Source organism: Cyanistes caeruleus, chromosome 6 (genome assembly GCF_971803275.1).
Source record: "Cyanistes caeruleus chromosome 6, bCyaCae1.hap1.1, whole genome shotgun sequence".
Classification (NCBI taxonomy): Eukaryota; Metazoa; Chordata; class Aves; order Passeriformes; family Paridae; genus Cyanistes; species Cyanistes caeruleus.
This window is the reverse complement of record NC_141706.1, coordinates 27,138,612-27,163,107: the sequence shown is the minus strand read 5'-3', so window position 1 is coordinate 27,163,107 and position 24,496 is coordinate 27,138,612. Positions and strand designations below refer to the sequence as shown.

The 24,496-nt window shown below is 35.7% G+C and overlaps 1 protein-coding gene across 6 annotated transcripts in view; it reads left to right on the top strand.

Moving 5' to 3' along the window:
* The window catches only part of LRRC4C (leucine rich repeat containing 4C), a 587,704-nt gene that overhangs the window by 279,665 nt on the left and 283,543 nt on the right, over positions 1 to 24,496 (top strand). The window lies entirely within an intron of this gene.

The window sequence follows — 24,496 nt, the reverse complement described above, 5'->3', positions numbered from 1 at the left end:
AAAAAGTATATGTGTTAGAATCACGAAATAAATCTGAGAGCATGTATGTATCATCTAGACTTTACAGTGAAATCCTAATTTTGAGCTACTTCTATGCATTGTGTCTGCAAGTCCTTTCTGTGGGAGAGCAATGAATGGACTAATGAACAGACACTTTGCTTGAGTCCTGCTTTCTTGTCTTTATGAATGGTTTGGTGCACGGCTGCCCCACTTGCAGAAAATGTCCAACTTGTTGTTTTGGTTTTTATTTTAAGTTTTTGGGTTGGTTTTTTTAAAGTTTTTTTAGTGTATTGAATTGCCATTTACAGCAGCTTACAGAGCATCCCTAAAAAGGTTGTTCTTGATGGCTGAATGTAGTGACATACCTTATAAAAGAAATGGGAGCTGTTCTTTTTTCTGCTTGATTAAATACATATTATTTAATGTCTTTTAAGCTAAAATTTTCTGAAGAGCCATTAAATGGAATAGCTGAATGATGAATTTTCAAAGTACAAGCCTCTCTTCAGCTTAATCATAGGATCTCTGATATTTTAATTATGTTTTAAGGCCTCTTGAAGTGACAAGGTTGATATGAAAAAATAACATGCAATCACAAAATAACTGCATGTTATGTTTTTCAAAACACTGAGGTAGCTACATAATAATTAGTTTTGGAGCTATTAAATGAAAACTCACAGCAGTATTCAGGAATATGTGATTACTCAGAGGATTTCTTTATTAAATCTCTAACTTGCATTAAACAATAAGTGTCCCCCTTCCTCCCTTTATGCAACACCTCGTGTTAGATGATGTTAAAGTATTTTCCAAATTTGGTTAAAATAATCCCTGGGGCAAATCTGTTCACAGTGAAGGCATAATATCAGTGACTAAGCATGGACATTAGTTAGTTAATACTGAGTGATGCTGTACAATAGGAGGGTGGACAAAAGAGAAATACTTCTTTTTGAGAATATTTTCAATGCAAAGAGAGATCCACGTCAACAATGGCATTGCCAGGTCTGATTTCTACATTTGAACCTTATGGTCTGAAATCAAGCAAGAAATTTTTATCTCTTTTGCAAATATTGAGTACTTTTTATAGGTTATTAATGAGTTGAAAAAAAAAAATACAATGTTTTTCTGAATAGACATTGAAGACATTTTCTTCTGATTTTTAATCCTGTTTTTTATTTAATTTTTATAGTACATCAGTACTTTAAGAGCTACTATATAAAGATCTTCCATTTTCTGCTCCCCTCCCCACAAAGAGTAATGAGAACTCAAAGCAGAACACTTACTTGCTGAAGGACAAATAGTTTGGGGGAAATTTCAGCTGCCAAGCAGCAGGTATGCAAGAAGGATGTTTGATTCCAGACAGGTTCAACATCTCTGTAGCAAAAGGTTTGCAGTAAAGCCTGTAACAAACCAAGGAAGAGATATGTTTGCATCTAAAACCAGCTTTTACATCAGTGCTTCCTTCCTCTTGTTATTACTATAATAATAACAATAATAATAATAATAACAGCAGCAACAATAATAATAGTTATGATTATGTGATTCTGGCATCTGTTTTACAAAACACTGAATCACCTGTGAGAACTGCAAGGACAATAATGGATTGAATGGATCTGGATGTGCATAGTAATATGTAGTAGAGATGGAGTGCATGCAAAATAGGCACAAAGACACAGAAAGCTGAGGCTATTGTGCTTTACCATGTGTAGTGAGTCAGAAGAGATGTTTAATAATGAATAATATCAGAAAGAGGAACATTCACAACACAGTCAATTTTAAAAAGGCAAACTGTAAAACAGTTTGGGTGGTTAAGGTTACTGAGAACACTGTTTGTACCTAGGGTGCCTAAAGTTTAGAAAGGGAGTTAAATCAATGTACCTGATACAGCTGGTGGAAGTAATAGTTGATGACAAACATGACACAGGGGTGCATTTGCTCTGGGTGATGCTTTGGGGACTGCAAAGTATTCCAGCTTGCCCCGTTTAATGGTCATACTCAGTACTGAAAGAAATGCATTGAAACCTGTTTTATAAGCATCTTTTGAACACAGAGCTCTGAGAAATTCTTTCTGTGGCTGAATTGTCCATTGTCTTTAAATCTTCCAGGTGTAGAAGGCCTTGGGTTTTTTTTGAAGAGTGTGGGTAGGAAAAATTATGAGATTTGAAAATGAGAACTTGGTTGCTTGTCTTCACCAAAACACAGAAAAAGTTATTTATCTTGAGGGAACTGTAGTGCTAAGAAACGTTAAGCAAACCAGATATCCTAGAGATCATTGGTAAGAAAAAATATATAATATATCACCATAGTGGCTGACAGCCTGAAAGTGAAAAATAATTAAGAATGCTTCTTGAATTACAGATTTTGTTATAAATGGCAGAGTTAGCAGGAAGATTAATTGTTCTTGGCAGCAGACAAATTTTTATCCATTTTTGAAGGAAGTACAGAAGTAGTTCTACTCTTATACATTACTATGACTGTTGAGAATGTTTTATCATTCTCTGAGCCTGAGAAAATGGACACACAGTGTCCATGATTTTCAAATGTAATAGTAAGTCATAGATGCAACTTTCTAAGCTATATTTTTGCTATGAGCATTTGAAGTTTCATTCTGATTAAAAGAAAAAAAACTCAATTATATGCAATAATAATGCAATTAATAATTCAAGTCTTATAAAAAAGCATCCTTTTCTATTAGTTCAGTAATTGACATATATACTGCATTATATTTTTTATTTTAGCTTGAAATAATTGCTTTTCCAAACTTTCCTTGGGTTAGAATAAGTAAAAAAATAAATTCCCTCTTTCCCTCTCCCTCATACACTTAACTCCCAGTCACTGCTGTATCTGTTAGGTCAACAGAATTCCAACAAGTTGTTTTCCTTGTGTTTTTCAAAGTAAAGAATGATAGAGGGTGTAGTGTGGTCTCTATATTTTAATTCAGGAAAAGCTCAATCACTGATAAGCTGATAAGTGTATGCTTGAGAGTTTGGTTTTTTTGGTCCCTCCAATGATCTTTTGGTTCTCTTCATTCCAAATGTTAGAGAAGACTGTTTGGTCATTTCACCACAGTCAGAGAACAGTACTATGTCTCTCAAATATTTTCCAAGAGCATTTATTTCTCCATTCATTGTCACAGGGAAGAAGAGAGAATGAGACTCTTCTCATTGTAGACACACTGATAGTTTTTAAAAGATTTTTCAGGACCATGAGTGAGTGTTACCACTGAAGATGAGTAGATCACGCGGACACAGATTGAGGTGTGGTGAAGAATGAGCAGAGTTTATTTTTCCTCCAAGGATTTATAGGCTTCTTACCATGGCCAGGGATTGGATGGTCAGGATAACACTTTCCTACTGCACTGGCCATGAGAGATGTCCATCACAAGATGTGTAACAGAAAGAATGTAGACATATCTATGTTTACAGTTACTGTCCTGGGAAAGTCCTTAGAAAACTATGTTAGCAAGCTCAGAACCTGAGTTTTCAGGGCGAAGTGAGTTTTCATCATACTGCTTTTGCTGTTCTGCATTGTGGCAAAGTGGTGTTTTGTGGCAGCAGAAGTAGACTAAAACATCCATAAAACTGAGTGGCATTAGCTGATCTGACAGTATTATTAGTCTACAGAAGAGAAGTGTCAGAGTATGCAATTGTTCATTCTAGATTCCAGTCAGGATAATATGTGAACATCTCTAACTTTCAAAAAAGCTTCTTAATGATCAGCACCTCCATTACTACATTCTATTCTGCATAAAAAAATAAAACAGGTAAGTAAGACATCAACAACCTTGTCCTTAGTATGCAGAGATAGATGCAATTCTTGCAGCTTACTGTGAGGTGACAGGTGCTTGATAGAGCAAGCAGCACAAAGGAGCTGGAGCTGTTCCTGCATATGGAGCTGTCTGCTAACTGTCTAGAATTAGAGTCCTCTGTTTATGAGACTGCCCTCCCCTGAGGGTTTTTCTAATTTTAGCAGGAGCTGCTCAGTTGAGGCTGACAGAATTCAGCTATAGATACAACAGCAAGATAGATAACATGTAATCAGAGAGTAACACTTAGGGAGAACCTGTGGTGTCTTCATGCCAGCATAACGACCTTGTGTTTATTAAAATAAATATCCTCGAGCAAGGCAGTGCCAAGGAGTTCAATAACAGAAACATTTTCCTGTCCTCCTGCTGCTGAGTGAACAGAGTCTGAAGGTGCTACCTCTAATTGAAAGCATTCTGCTTGCTCATAACAGTTAAGGCTAATTTATTTGTTTATGACAAATAACTGCATGCAGCGTACATGGGAAAGAGGTGGTATAAGGCAAAATTGAGTTAAATTTTCCAGCTGTGCTGAGAAATGATGGCGGATTCCCTGCACTATTCTTGTAAGTGATGCTGATGTTGGTAAAAGATAAGGTAATAAAAATGTATCAAGGTTGTTGCAAGCATTTTTCTGTTTTACAGGTAGGTTGATTTTTCCAGTGACACTTATGGCATCTTCAAATGTCTGTGATTCTGGTAATAATATGTACCATTCAAACTTGACTCACTATGTGAGATCCAAACTTGCAAAACAGGAAGCTAAACTGGTCACCAGCAGTCTTGTGTTCTTGATAATACCTCTGTCCAGATATACGTGGTCCTGAGCCACCTGCTCTAATTGACTTGAGTTTTGAGACAAAGATTGGATTTGGGTTATCTTCAGAGGTCCCCCAGCTTCAACTATTCTGTCATTCTGTGAAACTGTCTGCTGATAGATCCTCATATGTTGTCAACTGACATATCCTCAAAATACCCCCACAAGATGGAAAATTCTAGAGTTATAGAACTGACAGAATACCTCAGGGTGATGCAGTCATCTTTGCAATGTAGAATATCATCAAGTATGCTTATGTCATTCCTGATACTTCTTTTTCAGGAGGATTTGATTTCATGGGCACCAGCTGTGGAGATCCTTTGGTGCAGCTGCTACTTAGTGTATGGCCAGATGAGATCAGGTAGTTGAGGACTTTGCTCACCCAGGTTTTCAGTATTTCCAAAAATGGACATACACATCTTTCTGCAAAGCCAACTTTTGACAGCCTTCATGGCATTTCCTTTTCTTTAAACTTAAATGCAAGTTTAAGCAGGTTACTCTTGTTGCAGTTTGTGTTAATCTCCTTTCATGTGTCACTGGCACTGTTCAGGAGGGTCTCTCTATTCTTGACAGCTTCCCATTAGGCATTAAGGTAAGACAGCTCATGAACTTTTTCTGAAGTCTAACCAGCCTCATTTTCAGTCCTCCTTATCCATCATGTTCATCAGGCTCTAACTCATACTGGCTGCAGTTCAGTACCTCAACATGTCTTGTAATCTGTGTTTTATACACGAAGTACCCACAGACAGCAGTTGAGTCTCACAAGTGCTGTAGAGGGAAATAATCACTTTCCTCAATCTGCTGGCTGTCACTTTGCTGATGTAGCCCTGTGTGCAGCTGGCATGGGTTACTCCATCCCAGCGGCAGGGCTTTGCATTTGCCCTTGTCAGACTTCATTAGGTCTCTGTCAGCCCGTGTCTGTGGAAGGCCAAAGTGCCTCTGAAGGGATTGATTGCAGGGACAGAGGCATCACAATTTCCATATTATATTTTATTGTATTATCTTCCACATGGATAGGTTTGTGGGTTGGTTTTTTTTTTCCTTAGGACTAACTTGGTTCTTCCTTTTGATGCAGTTTAAATCTGCTACTCCTGGTCATGTAATCCCTAAGCATGGAAAATGAATTCATGCTATCCTGTTTTTCTCAGCTCTTTAGGTATTTGGAAACTTATCATAACCTTCTATTACTCTTTTATTGTTTTCTCTCCTCCTCCTTTTCCACAGCTCTTAATCTCTTTTGTAATTTTTCTTGTTTCCTCGGGACTATCTGCGGTTGACCCTAATCTTCATTGAAATGCCTGAATTTGACGTGATAGTCTGTGTGAGTCTTTATCCTTTTTAAATATGGTAGAGGATAATTTCCAGCCTTTTCAAGGCTGTGTATTAGCAGGTACATCCCAAATACAATTTACTGCTTTTACAACAGCATAAAATTAAGCTTAGCTCCTGAACCATAAAAACCTCCAAATCCTTTTCTGTGAAACCATTTTTCCACACTTCCACACTATTTGTGTAGGAGGATGATGACCCTAAAGTCAAAATATTGTCCACCTTTAAGGATAATTTTTCTTGGTTCAGTTTGGTTCTTTAAATCATAGTTACACACTGTCAAGATGACAACCACTTAGAAGCATAGAACTGAAAGTTTTGTTTTATCTTTCAGTATCCTCATCATTAATGAAAACACTGAGTGTACCTGAATCATGAGGAAACTTCAACAGATGTATTTGTTTCATTTGATGAAATGGCATTGATAATACCTTTTGAAAATTTTTCCCTGAGCAACTTTGCCTCTGTGGTAATCTCTTTTCCACTATGTTGTGCTTTTCCTCCTGTTTATATCTGATGGGGCAGTGTCAAAACCCTGAATTCATGTGCTAGGAAACCATCATAAAACCTTTTATACTGTAGTAGAAAGAAATTGCTAGTTGTTACACATTTGATTGCTTTGATGGCATTTTTTTTTTTCTACCAGTATTTTTCTGAGAACTTAAATTTAAGTAAAACCCTCAAAACTCCCCAGCTGTGTTTTGTTCCCAAGAGTAGAAAGTTTTTGCCCTCCTCTGGTCCCACCACTGTACTGTATAGTAATATTGTTATCAAACAACATGCCAAGGGTCAGAAAATTGTCATAGGACACTGCATATGTTGCTAAGAGGTCATTAGCACACAATATTCTCTTCCTAATAGACAGCTATTTAGTTAAATTTCTCAATTATCACGAGTCCAAATTCTTTCTGTTTACTTACTTATTTATATGATGGGACTAGGTGACGAGGTCCTGCTGTAGATCTGCACACCTTTGTAATACCTAGATTGTCATGTGATCAGTTTAAATGCTTGGCATGCATATTCTGGGGCCCTCCTTTGTTCTTTTCTGTGATTCTTCTGCTTCATAAAGTTTTAGAATTACTCATAATTTTTCTGCCTCTCTATGGGTTTCTGTTAATGTCTTCCCTCAATCATGAAGAGCCCTGTAACTCAGTAATTAAAATATTTTTTCATCTGTCTGGGCTGTATTATGTTGCCATGAAATACATCCTGTGGTCAAAAGATGAATATTTCTGGACCCTTCTCTGCCCAAGCACACATTGTCGTTGTATCTGCTTTCTCCCTGAGCCCTATACATTTGCCTGAAAGTACTGAAAACACAAAATTTGATTGTGTCAACCCTTAAACCACTACTTTCCTTTATAGACACCTTTTGTTTTCTTAGAGAAGCAATAGCAGTATCTGCACAATTTGTTTATATTCAGCAAAACAAGTCAGTAGCTTTATTTTTCAGATACAGCTTTTAAATGACACAATATCTCCCAGAGGTTTGTGTAGTTGTATTAGGAATGCTTTAAGAATTGAAATACCCTAATTTCAAAAGGAACTAGAAAACAAATTTCAGTCTGATTGCTTTTCCACCCAGATTCTATATGGCTCCATATTGACTATGGATACCTGCCAAAATAACTTGGATTAGGTCATCTCATCAATAAGCAATGTCCTTCCAGGAAACCACTTTAATTCAATTAATGTGGCAAGTCAAGCTAGGTCAGAATTGAAATTCAGTAGATATTTGTATTGCAGAGACATTTGTTAATTACATACAGTTTTACATAAAGGACCTCATCAGATAAAGGCCTTAAAGGGGGAAACAGAGGCATCCAATTGTACAATCAAGACATCAATGTACATTCTGTGCAGGTAGAGGAAATTAACACTACATGTGTCAGATACTCCATAGGAAATTAAAAAAAAAATTAACAGAGAGATGCAGGGGGGAGGTGGAGAAGAGCAGCCAAGTGAAAGGCATTTAAGTGGAGCTTCATTGATGAATAAAAGCCCCAAACAGCAAAGATAATTGAAGAAACACTCATACCTTGAAAAAACAGGGTTAAGCTAAAACTCTGTCAAGATAAAACATACACTCTGTATATGATTACATGCAGTAATTGCTGAGGAAATACTAGAATTTAATGCAAGTCACCTAATAACAGTATTTGTGACACCATCTCTGCATCTCTTCCACTGTTCATATTTAATATATTGAAAACAGGCAGGCAACAACATTGTACTTGATCACAATTTTACTCTAACAGCAAACTTCTGACGTGACATTTTAAAGTCTGCCAAATTCAAACAAAAGATAATAGAGAAGATGATAATGTACATCGTGTACTTTTGTTAATTGACAGTGCGAGTAGAGTTAGATGATTTCTGGTTGAAATAGTAAAGTGCTGCAGTGAATAGTTAAATGAGTTTTGTATGTTCCAGCATTAGATGAACCAGAAAATATATAACATGTCAATGTCTAAATTCTTGATTTTTGATAGACATATTTAAGAAGTTAAAAGTTCTTTGCCTCGTGTTTTACTTCATGTAATCTTGTGCTGGTTTCTCAGGAGCATTTAAATATCCTCTATCCCAAAAATGTTTTTGAGTTAGAAGGCAAATGTCAAGCAAGATAGTGAAAGGTGATACTGTTTTTCTGTGCATCAGTGTAATTGATATATTAATGTCCAAGCTGCCTGTCCTGTTACGAGAATGTAAATTGCTGAGATGAATTCCAAGAAGAGTTTCAAGAAAGGCCTGTGATTTGCAAACTATAACCAGTGAAAGACTTGAGATATTCAGTCTGCTAAATTTATCAAAGTGTTGATTGAGAGATGATCTTGGAATAACTTTCAAGTATATTCTTAAGAAGGCAGTTGCACATGGATTATTCTTTATCAAAGTTGTGAATGTGGCCTCACCATTCCTATGTGAAACAAAATGAGGCTAGAAATAAAGCTAAAAAAAAAAGAAAAATACATGTAATATAACACAGCACAGTAGAATTTCTTCTTTCTTTATTAGTGCTGTTGACTCCAAGGTTTTTGCATGGGAGGAAGACAAGACCACTGATTCCAGTCTCCCAGTTACGAGAATTATTATGTTTTGAGGATATCAGTAACATTACTGAATGTAAAGCAGCACTTTCAAGAAAACAACTGTCTCTAATCCTTTTCAGGACCTGATTTGTTAGCCTTCCTGTTTCCATACATCTTCAACTGAAGATGCAACTCTTTGAAGCATAGAGCATTAAATCAGTAACAGACATCTGCTAAAATGAAATTGGAATGGTTGGTAATACTGTGGGATTTATAGCCAATAGCAACAGGCAGGTGCTGAGGCAGATTTATTGATGCATTATAATGATGTGAAGTGAAAAAGCCGCAGCAGGAGAGCAAGGACCTGCTTTTTTTGTTTGTTTATTTAATGCAGTCTTCTAAGGAACACATCACATTTCTGAATTTGGGTGGTTTTATTGACTCTTGCTACCTGAATGAGGTCTGAATTGCAGCCACCAAACCGATTTGTTTTGTCAGATTTGAAACTCCAGCCTTCTTTAACAAATAAAAACCCCAAAGATTGGATTGGGAGATGCTGGCAATCTTATTGTTCTCTTGAGCCATTACTACTGTGAGGGGGTGAAAAAAGCAAATATCCAGGGAGTTGGCTGGTTTGGCTTGATGACATTTAGAAGCATGGCTCATGCAGTCAATACAAGATATAATCATGTTGTATTTTGTGAATCCTACATGGTAGAGGAAAATATAGTTGTTTGTCATCATTACTTGTCCACCCTACCAGTGGCAGAGCTGTCATCCAGACTGATTACCCCAACGCAACAGAAACTGCAGCGGAAGTGCCAAACTAATTTCAGTAGCTAGGACAGAACAATAGCTTTGTTTAGGTAGTTTAGTGACTGATTTAGTCAAGCATGCACTAAGTGTAGGGCAATAAAGATTCTAGGATATTTTTTTTTTCTGAGTTGTTTGTTTTACAGTAATGAAGTGTTTTCAGGCCAATTTTTATCTAAATACATTATTGATTTTTCTTTTGTTGAGTACAATGTTTAACAAAAGCAGTAATAGTCAGTTTTAAACATGTTTTTAAAAACTTATTAATTCAAAAATAGGTGTTTGAATCTGATTCAAACAAGCTTTTACATTATTTTTTTGTCTGGAAAAAGAAACAATTGAGGTGACTTGTGCTGTAACCAAGGTGCTTTCTAAGCTTGCTCCCACATTTCTGCATGCAAATTCTAATGGCTCCTGGATACATAGGCCCATTTTATGACTGAAATCTTACTTAATTTGCAGTTATAAAGCACCATGGACACAATTTCAAAAATTAAATGAGACTTCCACCTTGAAATATATTCTTTTAATGTCATATATTATTTAGTAAGCCTGTGAAAGTAATGAGAATATTATTATGGAATAAAGCTATGCTTATATCTCAGGTTCATGGATTTTATGGAAGAATAACCTGATCCTAGATCTTGTGAGATTTCCATACCTATGCAGCATAATTTCCAAGCAGACATGTTCTTAGCTGCTAATTTGCAATGCAGATGAAAGAGTCCTTCAGTAGCAAGATTTCAGTCTTTTGCCAGCAGCTTAAATTTTCATTTAAGACAATGTTTAAGAAATATTCAGAAGATAATGTAGCAGAACTCATTAAGAGAAGACATCAGTGTAATACACAGGATATTCTAATCATTACCACAAAGTTAAAAAAAAAAGGTGTTTTCAGAAATGTCTTAAATCAACTGAAGTAAGACTACTACTTGGTGGGAAGATTCCAACTTCTCAGAAAAAAGATAGGCTTGAGAGACTTGGTAGAATCTACTACAAAGGATTATTGATATTATGCTGTTATGAAAGTGAAAGAGGTTTTTTAGGAAAATAAATCTTTGGCTTGTAGATGTAAGTGAAAGGTGGGGTGCTTGCACCTAGACAAAACTACCAGGTCTTTAAGTCCAAAATAGGACATGATCTCAAACACACATTCAGCATGTGTAATGCAGTTGCTACTGGATAAAGTTTTAGAGCAGAACTGTCTAAGAGATAGGAGAAAAAAACCTGAAAGTAATGAATCTGTGTCCAAAAACTAAGAAATATTTCTCCAAAAAGAATCCTTCATCCTGGCTTAAGATCTGCCAACTTCTGATCAGATAAAGGGGATGTTGAAAGCTCTCAGACTGCTTCAGCTAAACTCTTAAGGGAATGGATTTGTATAATTTATAATACACACATATTAGTATAAAAGATTTTGTATGGACATTTTCTATATGTGTAAAGCATTATAGGGTAGTTGAGGTTGGTGGTCAAGCCTCCTGCTCACTGCCAGGACAGCTTGGTGTCAGACCCATGGCCTGACCCAGATGGGTCTTGAAATTCCCCAGGGACACCAAGACTGCAGTTTCTGTGAGCAGCCTCCTTTAAAGCTTGATTATTCTCATGACAGAGGAGTCAGAACCTCTCTTGTTTCAACCTGTGAGCTCTGTCTCATCTTCCTCCCTTACACCACTGTGAAGATATCCTCCTGTAGAAGCTGTCCCTGCCACCTCCCACCCCCCACCCCCATTATTTGTTCTGAACCATCCTAGCTCTCTCATTTTCTCCTCACAGGACGAGTGAATCTAACCCCATCCCAGTAGCCGTTCACTGAACTTCCTTCTGTTTATTCTTATCTTTTGCTGTATTGAGAGAGAAAATGATGTGCTGTTTTCAGTAATTAAAAATCGGCTTTTGTTTAAAAGTTCTCTTATGACTATATTTTGATTTTTTTTTTTTTTTGTCCCCCAATTCTTTGGGGACACACTGCTGCTCAGTAGAGGCATAAGGCTTCCTGCCAGACTTAACAGTTTGCCTGATCTCAGATTTCATGGGAGATCTCAGAATAGAAGGAAAAAAGGACAACACAGAAAATACCTCACCCTTCTCTCCACTGGAAATCTCACCATGTGCTACTTTTTTTTCCTTATGGTAAGGAAACTTTTCTTTAGAGTCTTTTTGGATCACAATTTGTATTTACTCAAGACTGCAGGAACACATCCTTCTGCAATCCAATCAGCTACTGTAGTTTGCCCTGTGAAAATCTTAAAATCTGCATGGTTTCAAGCAAATTTATTTTGATGTGATTGCAGCCCTTTTTTTTCCCTTCTTTATGGCAAGTTGTTGATGCAGAGGAGAGGAAGCTTGGTTGTCCAGTCTGAGTGCTTAAAGCCTGCCAATTGTATGGTATGACAAAAGAAAGTAAAAAATATATATTTGTTACTATAGCAACAATAAAACTCTTCCTCTAGCTGCATTGAAAAACAACATCTATTCTCTCCTCTTGAACTGTTAAGAAATTATATCCAAAGCATTTTCTGTGAGATATTCTACACTGAACTTTAACATGTATTGGTTTATTAAACTTAGACCTTTACCCCCAAGAAAGCATTATATTCATGAAAGGATATCATAAAACTCAATTTAGTTTTCACTGCAACTTTATCAAAATTAAATTAAATTAAAGAAGTTTTATACAGAAAAACATGATGAAAATCCGAAGTGTGCATTGCACTTTGCTGTATTTTTTGTCCCTGTTCTGTTCCAGAAATTGTAGTATGGGGATGGACAAGTTTCTGCAAAGCTGAACTAAAGTCACCATTGGCACAGTTTTATTTGGTTTCCCACTGAGGGATGTCAGTTGTCAAAGTGACCGAGATTTTATTACAGACAGCACTGCTTTTGAATTTGGTCTTTAATGCTTTTGTCCTCATAGCTGATTTTTTCACCAGTTTCTACTATGTGTTTCACGTTTTTTCCAATATATTGTGGAATATGCTGTGGTGTGGGTAATGATGAAGTGGTGCATCCTTTTAGATAAAATTCTATTAGCTGCTGTGATTTCAGGGACAGAGTTTGATTGCCCACTCTTTAAAAATGTTCAGTTCCAGCCACCTGCTTCAGTACTTCCAGCACATCTGATGACACTCTTAGCAAAAGGTATTATCAGTTCAGCAGACTACTGCATTGCTTTATAGCCTCTTCAGCAGAAATATTTAATTTTATTCCTGTCTTGCATGTAATTCATATAATACAAAGAGTTTTACAGTCAGTCAAACTGAGTTAACATGAATTGAACAACTCATGAAGGTATTTGTTTGTTTTGGTTTTTATTTTTGTCCTTCCAAAATCAAACCTGTCTCTTTATTTGTGCATTCCCTTGGCAAAGCGATTTTCTCTTGAAATACAAAGTGACATTTGGATAAAATTGAATCAATTTAGTAATTTTTTTCTAAGAAAATAGTTTTAGAAGCATCAAAATGAAGTTTCTACTTATTTTTTTCCCCCTGCTTTAAATTTTATAATGTGTCTATATGACTTTAGAATATTTGGTATTAAAAGCCATTGAAGTTCCTAATTCCTTTGGGTGCTAAAAAAAAAAAAAATAAGTCTTTCTCATGTTCTCTTTAACTTTTCATGACAGAGAATTATTGTGCATGGTGAATACATACTAGAGCCAAGAACAAAGCATTTTGAAGTATCAGACTAGCATTTTAATCCTGGTACACAATGATTTGCCACAGTATTTCACCTTTAAACAGCGTCTGTAATTAAAAATCCAGCCTTTGAACAGAAATTACTCATTATTTTCCTGTACTGATATTTAATTGCTAATGGTATATTTTTGGATGCCTTTTGTGTTCCATTTTCAAGAGGCTGATATTGTGATATTTACCTCAAATCTACACATAATTGTCTCCCCCATTTAAGGAAATTGCTGTGCTTAAGTGACAATCTCGACTAGAGTTTATTTCCCTCCTCTATACCTGTGGTATGACTTGGGGTTATATAACTATGGTCAAGTTAGTGAAACAACTCAGCCTGTCTTAAAGATGCTCTGAAAAATGGCTAATAAGGGCATTTTTGGTTTTTTCTTCAGCTACACTGTTGTAGTTACCTAGAATGCAGGAAAGATGCAGAGTAGATCTGCTGAGCTGCTTGTGTCAATTTGGTGAAAATGCAGTTCAGTGACACAAATGAAATTTTTAAATAAAGGTACCTCTTTGATGAAAAATAATTCTGTTACTCTGTTCCACAGATAAATCATATACAGGGTGCTGTTTGCTTCTTTCTTCAACTGCTTTTTCTCCTCTCCTCAGAAACTGTCATACATTTTGAGCAGCTTCTTCTCTGTAATTTCATGATCAATTTTTACTTAACCTCTAAGGTTTTAAAAAAATAAAATTATTTGTGTTATAGTAAAATAAGTAGAAACATTTTCCTTTGCATATTTATTGTCTTGAATTGTATAGTGTTGACCTGTGCTGTGGAATGGAAAATAAGGGTTTAGACAGTAGAGACTGTGCACAAAATGTATAATGTGGAGGTGACATAATCACTCTTCAGTACATAAGAAATAAAACAACTTCCAGCAGCTACTGCTCTCTTTCTTGGATTAAACTTCTTTTGCATTGTATAACAAACTCCACAGTCCAGATTACAGTTTTTCTCTGTCTTTGTATAAATATTTTGTTGTCAGCAGTGATTGTCTGCTCCTCTTTGCTGACCCAAGAACAAACTGATCCTCAGCCAGAGATTCACATCTCTGATTCTCTGTATGCCACATATCATGTCTTCATTGTTCAAAACATCTCCAAAGCATTAAAATTTACCAACATCCTGGAGATATTTCCTCTCCTGTTTCTCATACTGTGCCTTTTTTCCCCTTTTCACTTTCAGAGAAACCCTGAATTTTTTCTTTTCCCTTCTTAAAATCCTTTTTATGGATTCCCTTAGAGATGTGACATGTCCAGAAATGTTCTTAATAATGTTAATGTACTGTTCCCATACCACTATGTTAATTCTGAATCATACGCATTTTGGGGGGGGATTCTTTCAAATTCTCTGGCAAAATAGTTTTGACAGGAGCTAAAATGGTATAGTCAGAGCTATTTCTGTTCCAATTAATCTTTACATTAAAAGGTGTTTCACAGAGAGCTGCAGAAGTGAAAATTCATCTTTCTGAAAATTGCCAATTTCCATCATCATTGTAGCTGGCTAAAGAACTGTTTCTAGGACATATAAAATTAAACTGAAGGAATCTTTTTTCCTGACCTTCAAACAGACTAGTGTTACTAGCTTCCAGTAAAACTGCAGTTGATATATTTTGTGGAAATAAATTAAAAAATGATGAATTTAGGCAGACTCAAGAACAATCTTAGCAATGGTGAGAGTTATTAGGTTGCAGGACATTGAAATTTCTCACAACTTTCATATTTATCCTAACACTGCACTGGTCAACAGACAAGAAAATATATTCTTAGAGACAACATTGACCAAAATAAAATAGCAGCACAGAAGTTGAATTAGTCAGTTGACCTTGTGTATCTATGTCCTAATCTTCTGTAATGAATTACTTGTTGCTGCGCTGCTCAGGCCAGCACTGTAAGTCATCTTATGTGTGGGGTCTCTGAATGCTGGAAAAGTTCATTCAATTTGCAGGAGTAATGATCTCCCCACTGTGCCATCCAGCCCATCCATTTTTTCACATGCTGTGCTGCATCATGTAAATAATCCCTTCTAAAATGAAACATCTCCATTTGGTGCTTCTGTTCCCAGTTGTGTTGATTAAAAAGAATGAGGAGTATTTTTTTGCTCTTTGGTGTTTTTGTTTTGATTCTGCTTAAGGAGTTTATTATGGTGATTTAAATTGAAATACTGGTAAATGAGGTATTCTGATAGGAAGTTGCAGTTATCTTTAGTATTTATCTAGAAAATCACAGAAACTTTTTATTTTGACTAATGCATATTTATGCTTCCCCAAATTGATTCTTCAGGGTATTGCCTGGTCATTTATTCAGTACATCATCCATCAGAGCTTTGGAAGGTGTCAGGTAAAGGTTCCTGAAACTAAAATTCAAGAATGACTGTTAATGATGTGTCCTTTCCCAGAGACCTTAGCTGTCTGTCTTGCCCTTAAAAATTAAATATTAGATCAGTCTTGAAACGTGAAGTTTTTTGTCTTGTTAAATTCTTTGATACTTGCCAAAAGCTTCTACTATAACTTTACACAGACCTATTTTTAGAAATTTATGGTCTCTCTTCATATCACAATTCTTACTGTGAGAACATAAACACATTCTTCTGAAAGCGTGGGCACATTATTTGGCTTACTTGCTTCCAAAGCATCTAGTGGCCAATCTTCCACAGACTGTTGGTGGAGTGTTTTCTTCTTGGTGTTCTATGTTTTCTGTTGCTGAAATAAGTCACATGTCAGGCAGGAGGAGAAAAGGAAATTATACTCACTGCTATATTTAAATGCCAGCTTAATGTAGTCTTGGTTTGAGTAAGCATTCATTGATTTTCTGTGCACTTGCCCAAAAACGCAACTTCTATGTCTAGAGGAAGGAGATTTTTTTCATACTTCACTGTTTTCTGGTCTGAATATGTAGCTATAAAACTTATATTTTGTCTTTCAAGGAATAAATGAGATCCTGAACTTTTGCATTTTCCTTTAACAGAAATATATTCTGTGACAAAGCATTCTTAGCAGTAATCTGACCATGAGGGTACCCTGTGATGTAATCAGATCAGATGACTCCAATATTGTAAAAATTTAGAGTAACATGAGAATTTAGGATTTAAAAATACTTGACATAGTTTCTATGTAATGCATTTTCTTTGTGTGTGTCATATATTCTATCTACAATTTACAGAAGGAAGTAAATATAAATGTATAAACATGGATATAAGAAACTAACAGAATTAAATGGCAGTAAAATACATGCAAAGATGGAATCAAACACAAATAGGGAGAATTAAGCAAAAGATTAGCCTTTCCAAACCAGAGACTCTGGAGCTGATGGTTTGGTCTTGGTTGGGTTTGCAGCTATGCCCTGGAAAAGTTTAGAAGAACAAGACTGACAGCATCCTGTTGGGGCAAGAGTGCAACTGTCCAACTTGTGTCCACACTGCACCTGTCAGCCATGCGCATCTTTCTGGCTATTCTCATACCTAAAACCTTCAGATTTCATACTGGAAGAGAGAGTGCTTTTGTAATGATCAGGTAGAGACAAGAGTAGAGCATTGGCCTTCCGGCTAAGCTTTTAAAAGAGTATCTCCAAGGATGAGCTAGGGAATGAAAGTATTGGGATTGACGAATGTCAAGAAGAAAAATGAGGGATGGGACCACTTTGCTTTGAAATGGTTTATAGTAAGTAAGCCCAATAAGATATCAGTCTCAAGGTGTGAGATTTAGAGTGGAGCAACAAGTCAGCCATAGCTCAAAGTAGGCACGAGTTTCTTCTTCACACAGCAATATGTAACATTTTGGTCCAATAGGCAGTTGACACGAAACTTGTTTCTACTAAATAACCCATCACCTTTGCCTAATTCTGCCGTACTGTGTCTGTCTCTTAGCCAATAAACTGGCAGGTCACCTACTCATACACACATCTCCATTACATGTTTTAGATCCCTAGCCTACTCTGTAAGTCATATTATTACAGTTCAAACCGCACACTATTTTACCTAATATAATTTCTTACTTAAGACGTACTCTTACTTACAATTATAGGAACATAATTTTATCATTTTTCTACTTAATATTTGTTTACCTTTATCATTGCATTAACTCAAGCTCTTTCCAAGGCTGCAGATTGAACCCTTCAGCACCTGTGGAAGTTTCTATTTTTCCATTTCCCACAGACCATGTTGTACTTACCAAGTGGTTACTGCACATTTGAAGCTCTAGTGTGCATGGGAAGTTAAAAAAACAAATGTGTTTAGAGCCTTTGTGCTGTGCCATGGTACCTGAGCTTTGAATCAGGGTGCTCCTGATCAAGGTCTTCTTACTAATTACTTCTACTCAAGGAGTTTGACTGAGGCTTAGGAAGTCAGTTTTCTTTTGTGGGTTGCTGCTTTCAGGAATACAAGTTAGTCACTGTAAAAATATTCCTAAGAATAGACAATTCATACCCTTGCAGTGCTGGCACTGAGAATTGCCAGTGTTCTGTAGCCTTAAAGCTGGGCAGAGTTTAGAACATTTGTCTGAGTCCTTGTGTTGCAATTATTGCATTGTTAGTAGATTCATGGCCTGACATTTGCTACTGTCATCATAACAACCATTGTTGTAAGAAAGCAATATTCAAACCTGAACTGGTTCAATGCCTGACTCCTGAGAAAGCACCACTGACACTAATTTATGGTCTCAAAATATGCTGAAAATTCCTATTATTTTTACTTGTGTTGCTCCAGTCTGTCCCCTTGAGGCAGTAAGAAAGAAAAGAAATACGGTAGAGAAATTGATATATGTTGAGGAAATACAATTATTTTCTAAAACCATTCTTAAGGCCTCCCTCATCTTTCAGATATTCAGGATAGAATGAAGTGGGTGTGGGGAGATCAGAGCTCTGTTTCACTGATTTATCTTTAACTTTCAGTATGTCAAACTTATTTAATTTTCAGGGCTCCCTTCTTCACCCACCATAAGCAATCAATCAACACTAGTAAGCATAAAAACTTCTGATTTAAGTGTTTCTTTAATTTTAAACTAATTATTGAAAAATACCAGTTCATTTATATTTTCCTGCTTTAGTGATCAGCATTATTTGAATCCTTCAAGCTGTTCTTTCATTTAATCATCATCATCATTATATCTCATTTTTGCCTTTTAAAATATGCCTATTATAAGCATTTTAAAAGTATCTTATTTGTCTGAAAGTTTTTCTCAACTCCTTGAAAGGACAGAGGAAAATAGAATAAAAGTGTGTTCTTGGGTATTGATGTGAAATCATTTTCTGGGTCTGTGTTTCTATCACTTCAAGGTCTCATCTTGAGATGAATGTTGCCTGGGAACTGAGAACCAGGAGAAAGATTCTCCCTTACTAATAAAACCATCTTTTTATCTCTCATCCTTACCTTCAGGTGTTCTCTGTGTCTGGGGAAATTGGCCTGAAAATTCATAATTCTAGGTGTGAGACCAGAGTTAATAAATATTTTCACAGGAATGTTTAAGCAGAAAAAAGAGAGGTGGCCTGGATTTGTTGATATTAGCAATAGAGAACAAATACATGAAGTAATGGTTATTAAATTACTTTGACATGGTAAATTACTTCTTAGAAAGTATAAATGCAGAAAAGAATTGAGTCCATCTGTAAGTAGATCTTGCACTAAAGGCCGACACTTCTCTGCACCAAGAGCAACCTCCTTCAAATAGAAAAATATTTCAAACCAGGGAAAATGTCATTTTATATAGAATTCTCTATAATTTTACATAGGTATATTCCTAAAACTATTTTACCTTCTTCCTAAGTAGATGGGGGAATGGATTATGTTATTCAGCATGAGATCATGGCTCAGAAAAAATATTACAAAAAGAGAATGGCCATTATACCTTAGTAGCAGAGTAGGAGAGAAAGGTGGGAGCACTTCTAAGTGAATCTGAAAGGTTTGCAAAAAGATTGTTTGTGCAAGAATTATGGACAGAAATCAAAACAAACAGGAAGGCATCTTCCTGGCATACTAGCTGCATTCTGTAAAAATAATGATATTAATTGTTGTTCTCCTAGTGTATTGCCAGCTAATTCCCTTCATAACCAGTAGATCTCTCCAGGGTATATACTGGAATCACTTGCCTTATTGTTTTACTAAATTCACCTCACACATCTGTCTCAAATCCCCTCTGATCTCTAGCCTTAAACAACCTGAAGTTCACCTTCAGAGGCCTTTGCAATCCTTAACTTTTTGTTTCAATGCTGATGTCTTTTAGGTCTTACCCTCTGAAGCTTTTGTACTCATTTTGGATGGAATAGCATTAATTTTCTTGGGAGTAGCTTGTGTAGATTTGTGCTGAAAAGAGTGCTGATAACACAAGAATGTTTTTGTTATTTCTGAGCAGTGCTTGCACGAAATCAAGACTTGGTCTTCACCCCCCTGGCCAGCAGTGAGCAGGCTGGGGCTGCACAAGGAGCTGGGAGGGGACACAGCCAGGACAGCTGAGCCCAGCCATCCAAAGGGATATTACAAACCATGATGTGTCGTGCTCAGCAGTGAAACAGTGAGGGGAGAAAATCTGCAGGTGCTGTTCTTGGTTAGGGACTGGCTGAACACTGGTTAGCTCGTGGTGAACAATGATTTAGATATTTTTAATCATTCGCTTCTCTTGGGTTTATTTTATTTATTTTTGTTGGGGGTGGAAAAAAACATCTACCTTTTTTGTCATATTAAACTACTCCAACTCATGACTTTTCACAGTTTTAGCATTGCAATTCTCTCTCACACATCAGGGCAAAAAGCAAGCAGGCAGTTGTGTGTGTTCATCTTCTTGCTGGGTTTAAAAAGTGATATTCGTTCAATTCTACAAAAAATTTCCTTCATTTATGTTTTTCACTTTCAGATCTATGCCTTCTCTCCTGCTTCTTTTAGCACTTGGAATGATCTCTAGCTTGCATTAATTTTCCTTTCTTCTGATCATCTTTCAAACTTTCCTTACAGACTCTTTTTTCAGTGACTTACAGTGTGGGGTGCTCTCCAGCTGTTGTGACTTCAGTTAGCAATAAACCGATTCCTGTTTAAACTCTAAATTAAAAGATGAGGACAAAAGTATGGTGATAAGTATTATTTTATTTACTTTATTTGTTTGGCTGTTGGACTGGATTAGTCAGGATTCTGCTTACATGGTGTTACAAGGTTTTATGCAGTGCTTTGTAATGAATCTGCTGGTAATACAGCAGTGTAGTTTTCTGAAACTACAGATGAATTATTTCCTCTTTTTTAGTATGTAGGTCAAAAAATGTGAACTCATATTTGATTAAAAAGTTGATAATTGCTTAATAATAATATTGTTAATATGTTTTTTTTAATTTCATTTTCTTAAAGTTTATCTATAGACAATTCACAAATACTTTCAAGCTCATAGCTAACACTTTTTAAATTTTGATTAGTTTCAATTATGTCTGTAGTTTTAGTTTGCTGTTGAAAGGTTATACAACTAGTCAATGCCACTGAAAATTTTGAATTATGTATTAAAGGAGGTGGGTTGCTGTCACTTAAATTCTTTATATTTTCTATGTGATGTTCAGTTTACTTCAGTATATATTCTAATATTTGCGTTTGGATTTATTTATAGTGACTGGTTTCTTTCCTGATAATACTGATCTAAAACACCCTCAGAAATGAGGTGTAATTTGATCAATACCTATTTAAATAAAAATATTAAGGGAATATTTAAATAAGGGCAAATCAACATCTGAAAATAAATATTACAATTTCCAGAAAGCATTTATTTTCATATGTAACCTCTCTTTGTTTTGGGAAGCCACCTAGGATGCCTATTTCAGTACAATAGTGCACCTTTCCTCTGGTACTTTTTACATAACTGATACAGAAAGCTCTTATGAATATAAGACTATTTCTCTTCTGAATAGAACATTAAGGTTTTAGTTCTGTTTAAAAGCAGAGATTATAAGCAAATTTCAATTACATCTTAAGATAAATTTTAACTTTAGCAAATGTTTATGTTCTGTTATGATAAAAAATTTCATATGTACAGGTAAGGGCATGAGTAAAAATTAGATAAATGATTGCAAATATTGTATAATAGAACTTAATTACTATTTTCTAATTGTTTTCATGAATGTTTTAGCCTTTTAGATATTATATTAAGGAGCATCTTTCTTGACAACTGACAGGAATTTTTTTAAATATTCGGTATTTTTCTTATCCATGTGTTTAATAATTGTCACATGGGAAGCACCACCCCATGAGATCTGGTAAAAAATCAGTGTTATTGCCTGCTGTCTCACTTATGATTTCTGCTTTTATTATGACTGACAGTTCATTATTACTTTTTTTGCAGTTCCTGCATTATGTTTCTTGCTTTTTAAAAATTCCATCAAATTTACATGAATGACATTGAGTTCCCATGGCATTGTCTGGACTGCTTTTAGGTTGTCTACTGTTTTGATGATGTTTGTAGTTCCATGCAAGCATTTAAATTTTAAGGAGGTAATCCATGTTTGAACACCTGTTGGAAAAGAAGCATTTTGCTACATTCACAAAATGCTAAGAAATTGCCAAGAACTGGATGACATGTTTATAAACACAGTAAACAAGGTTAAGTAACATCTTACATTTCAATTATGAGACAGTCTCAGAATTGAAATGTATCATGAATTGTTTTCTCAGTTCTCTTTTAACTGATATGGTCTCCTTTTTGCTCACTTTTGAGACTGTAATCATACAGCAACCAGACTGACTTTAGTTTCTTTACATGCAGAGCTTCAGTTTCAAATCTAGTAAAGCCTGTTTAAACTTATGCACTGACCTTGTTTTTTCTGAGCTGTGTACCTATGTTCCATCAGTAATCTCAAAGAACTTTTACTTCCCCTTTGCTAAATTTGAAGATGAAATAACATGGCAAAGTTCACAAGGGAGATATGAGAATTGAGGTGAATCTTGGATGCATTAACCTGTAAATTTTGAGTGTCGCTTATCAGGACACCTTAAAATCCATTGATTTCAAGCAATTTCAGTTCTGCAAGTGACCAGGATTCACAAATACCCTGACTGATTCTCTGTGTTTTTTTTCCCCCCAGTAACACATTGACTACCAGAAGTGAAGTAGAATTTGCTTTCTTTGTCTTCCTTTTTGCTACAGAGATTTGGTCCTGCACTATATGTGAATACAGAAATAATGTTCAAAATAGAATTGTAAAACATTTGGCTAAAACAGAGGAAACACTAGCTAATCTAATGCCTACAACATATTTATTACTTCTCTCTTTGTGGGAAGCCCTGTTCTAGGCTCTGAAAAGATTCTGCATTTTTTTCATAATGTTAATAAATTGTGAAAATAGGTTGGTTACAATAATGTCTTGTCTAGGCAGTATTTTGCATTATTTAATGCATTTATTAGGGTTAAGGAAAGAGGGCAGGAGAGTGTACTAGGAAAGAGTAAGTCTCTAGAGGTGGTGTAAAAGAAAAATTCCAAAGTCTTTGTACTTTATTTGTGAGATGTAGTGTAGCTGTTAAACCCCAAAGCAACACCACCTGATGTTGTGAAGGTTCTTGCAGCCGCAGACCGCACTTTCTGCAATAAATTCAGCAATTTCTGACAATCTGTGTATGACTCCTGGAAGCTCAAAGTGGTACTCAATTCTGTTCCTATGAGCAGCTTTCACTGATTGTTCCTTGTGCCACAGCTGTAAAACAAACAAAGAAAGCTGTTAGGAGAGGAGCTTGTGCATGGTAGGCACTCCTGTACCTTAATGACTCTGTATGGAAGCAATGCCTTAGAAATATTGTTTGAAGCTATCACCTTTCCTTATGGATAAAGCACAAAACTATACCCAAGCTTTCCTGTAGTAGTAAAAACATTATCTGCTGCTTAACTTTTGAGAAGTAGAGGTACTGACCAAAACCTGAGCTCTTCCAGTTAATTCAGTGTAGCTATATAACTTCTGAAATGTCTGTTTTAATAACACCAGCACTAACTTGGATTGTTTTGCTCTGTGCTTTGTGTTTTGCACTTGTGTTGGCTCTTAGACATTTACATTCTGAATTCTCAGAAGGATTTTGGTTGAGTAGTTGTCCATGACAGTGCTGTATTTGCATTCTAATGTTTTTAAGGGAAAGAAATAATTTTAAATATAAGAACAATGTTACATAAGCTTCAGGTATGCTAACCCAATTTCAGGATGAATATTGAACCTGAAGCAAAGTCCTTAATTGGCCCTTCTGTTTACCCAACACTACTGAAATTAGGCACATTTCAGTCTTTTTTTTTTTTTTTTTTTTTATTTTCAGCAAAAAAAGCTCTGTTGTTAAATTTTCTCCCTATTTTGCTCATTATAAGCATTGTTTTAGTCCCCTCTACACTATTACCTTATGCTTCTCTAAGTTAATTTAAGTTAATTTAAAGGGACTGAGTAGCACTGAACATGTTCTGTTGTGGGCTAATTGGCTGGTCTTGTGTCAACTCTGCTGTTCTTTGTGTCATCCAGATAACTTCATTTACTTTGTGTGGCAGCGTTATGGGTTGTCTCTGTAGCAAAACCCCCCAAAACCACAACCAAAATAAAACAAAAAATTATGGTAGAAAAGCAGCATAAAGGTGGAGTTGTGTGCAGAAGAAATATCTGTATAAGGATAACTTTGGAAAGGCTGGGTCAAAATGTGACTTATAACTACAAAAAGAGTTGTAAGACTTTATAAGGAGAAAGTTTTAGAAAAATATTAGATTTAAGAAAATATAAAAGGCATTGTATGATTTATTGGGGTAAGTGAGCATATAACAAATGCCTGAAAAGAAGATGAGTTTTTCAGTGAATATTCATGAAGAAGGGTTAAATACAGGTATTTTTTTAATAATAAATTAAAATATGGGCAAGAATAATTGATAAATATAAGTTATTTATTTTTTGTATTGTGGTATCCTGGAAGTTACTTAATTAGAAACTGTTAGTTTTGGAAAACTTGCAGGACAGACAGCTTGAAAAGAGTCAGCATTGCACCTATCTGGGGCTTTTAGATGACTATAAAGTACATTTAACACATTATCCTGCTGCT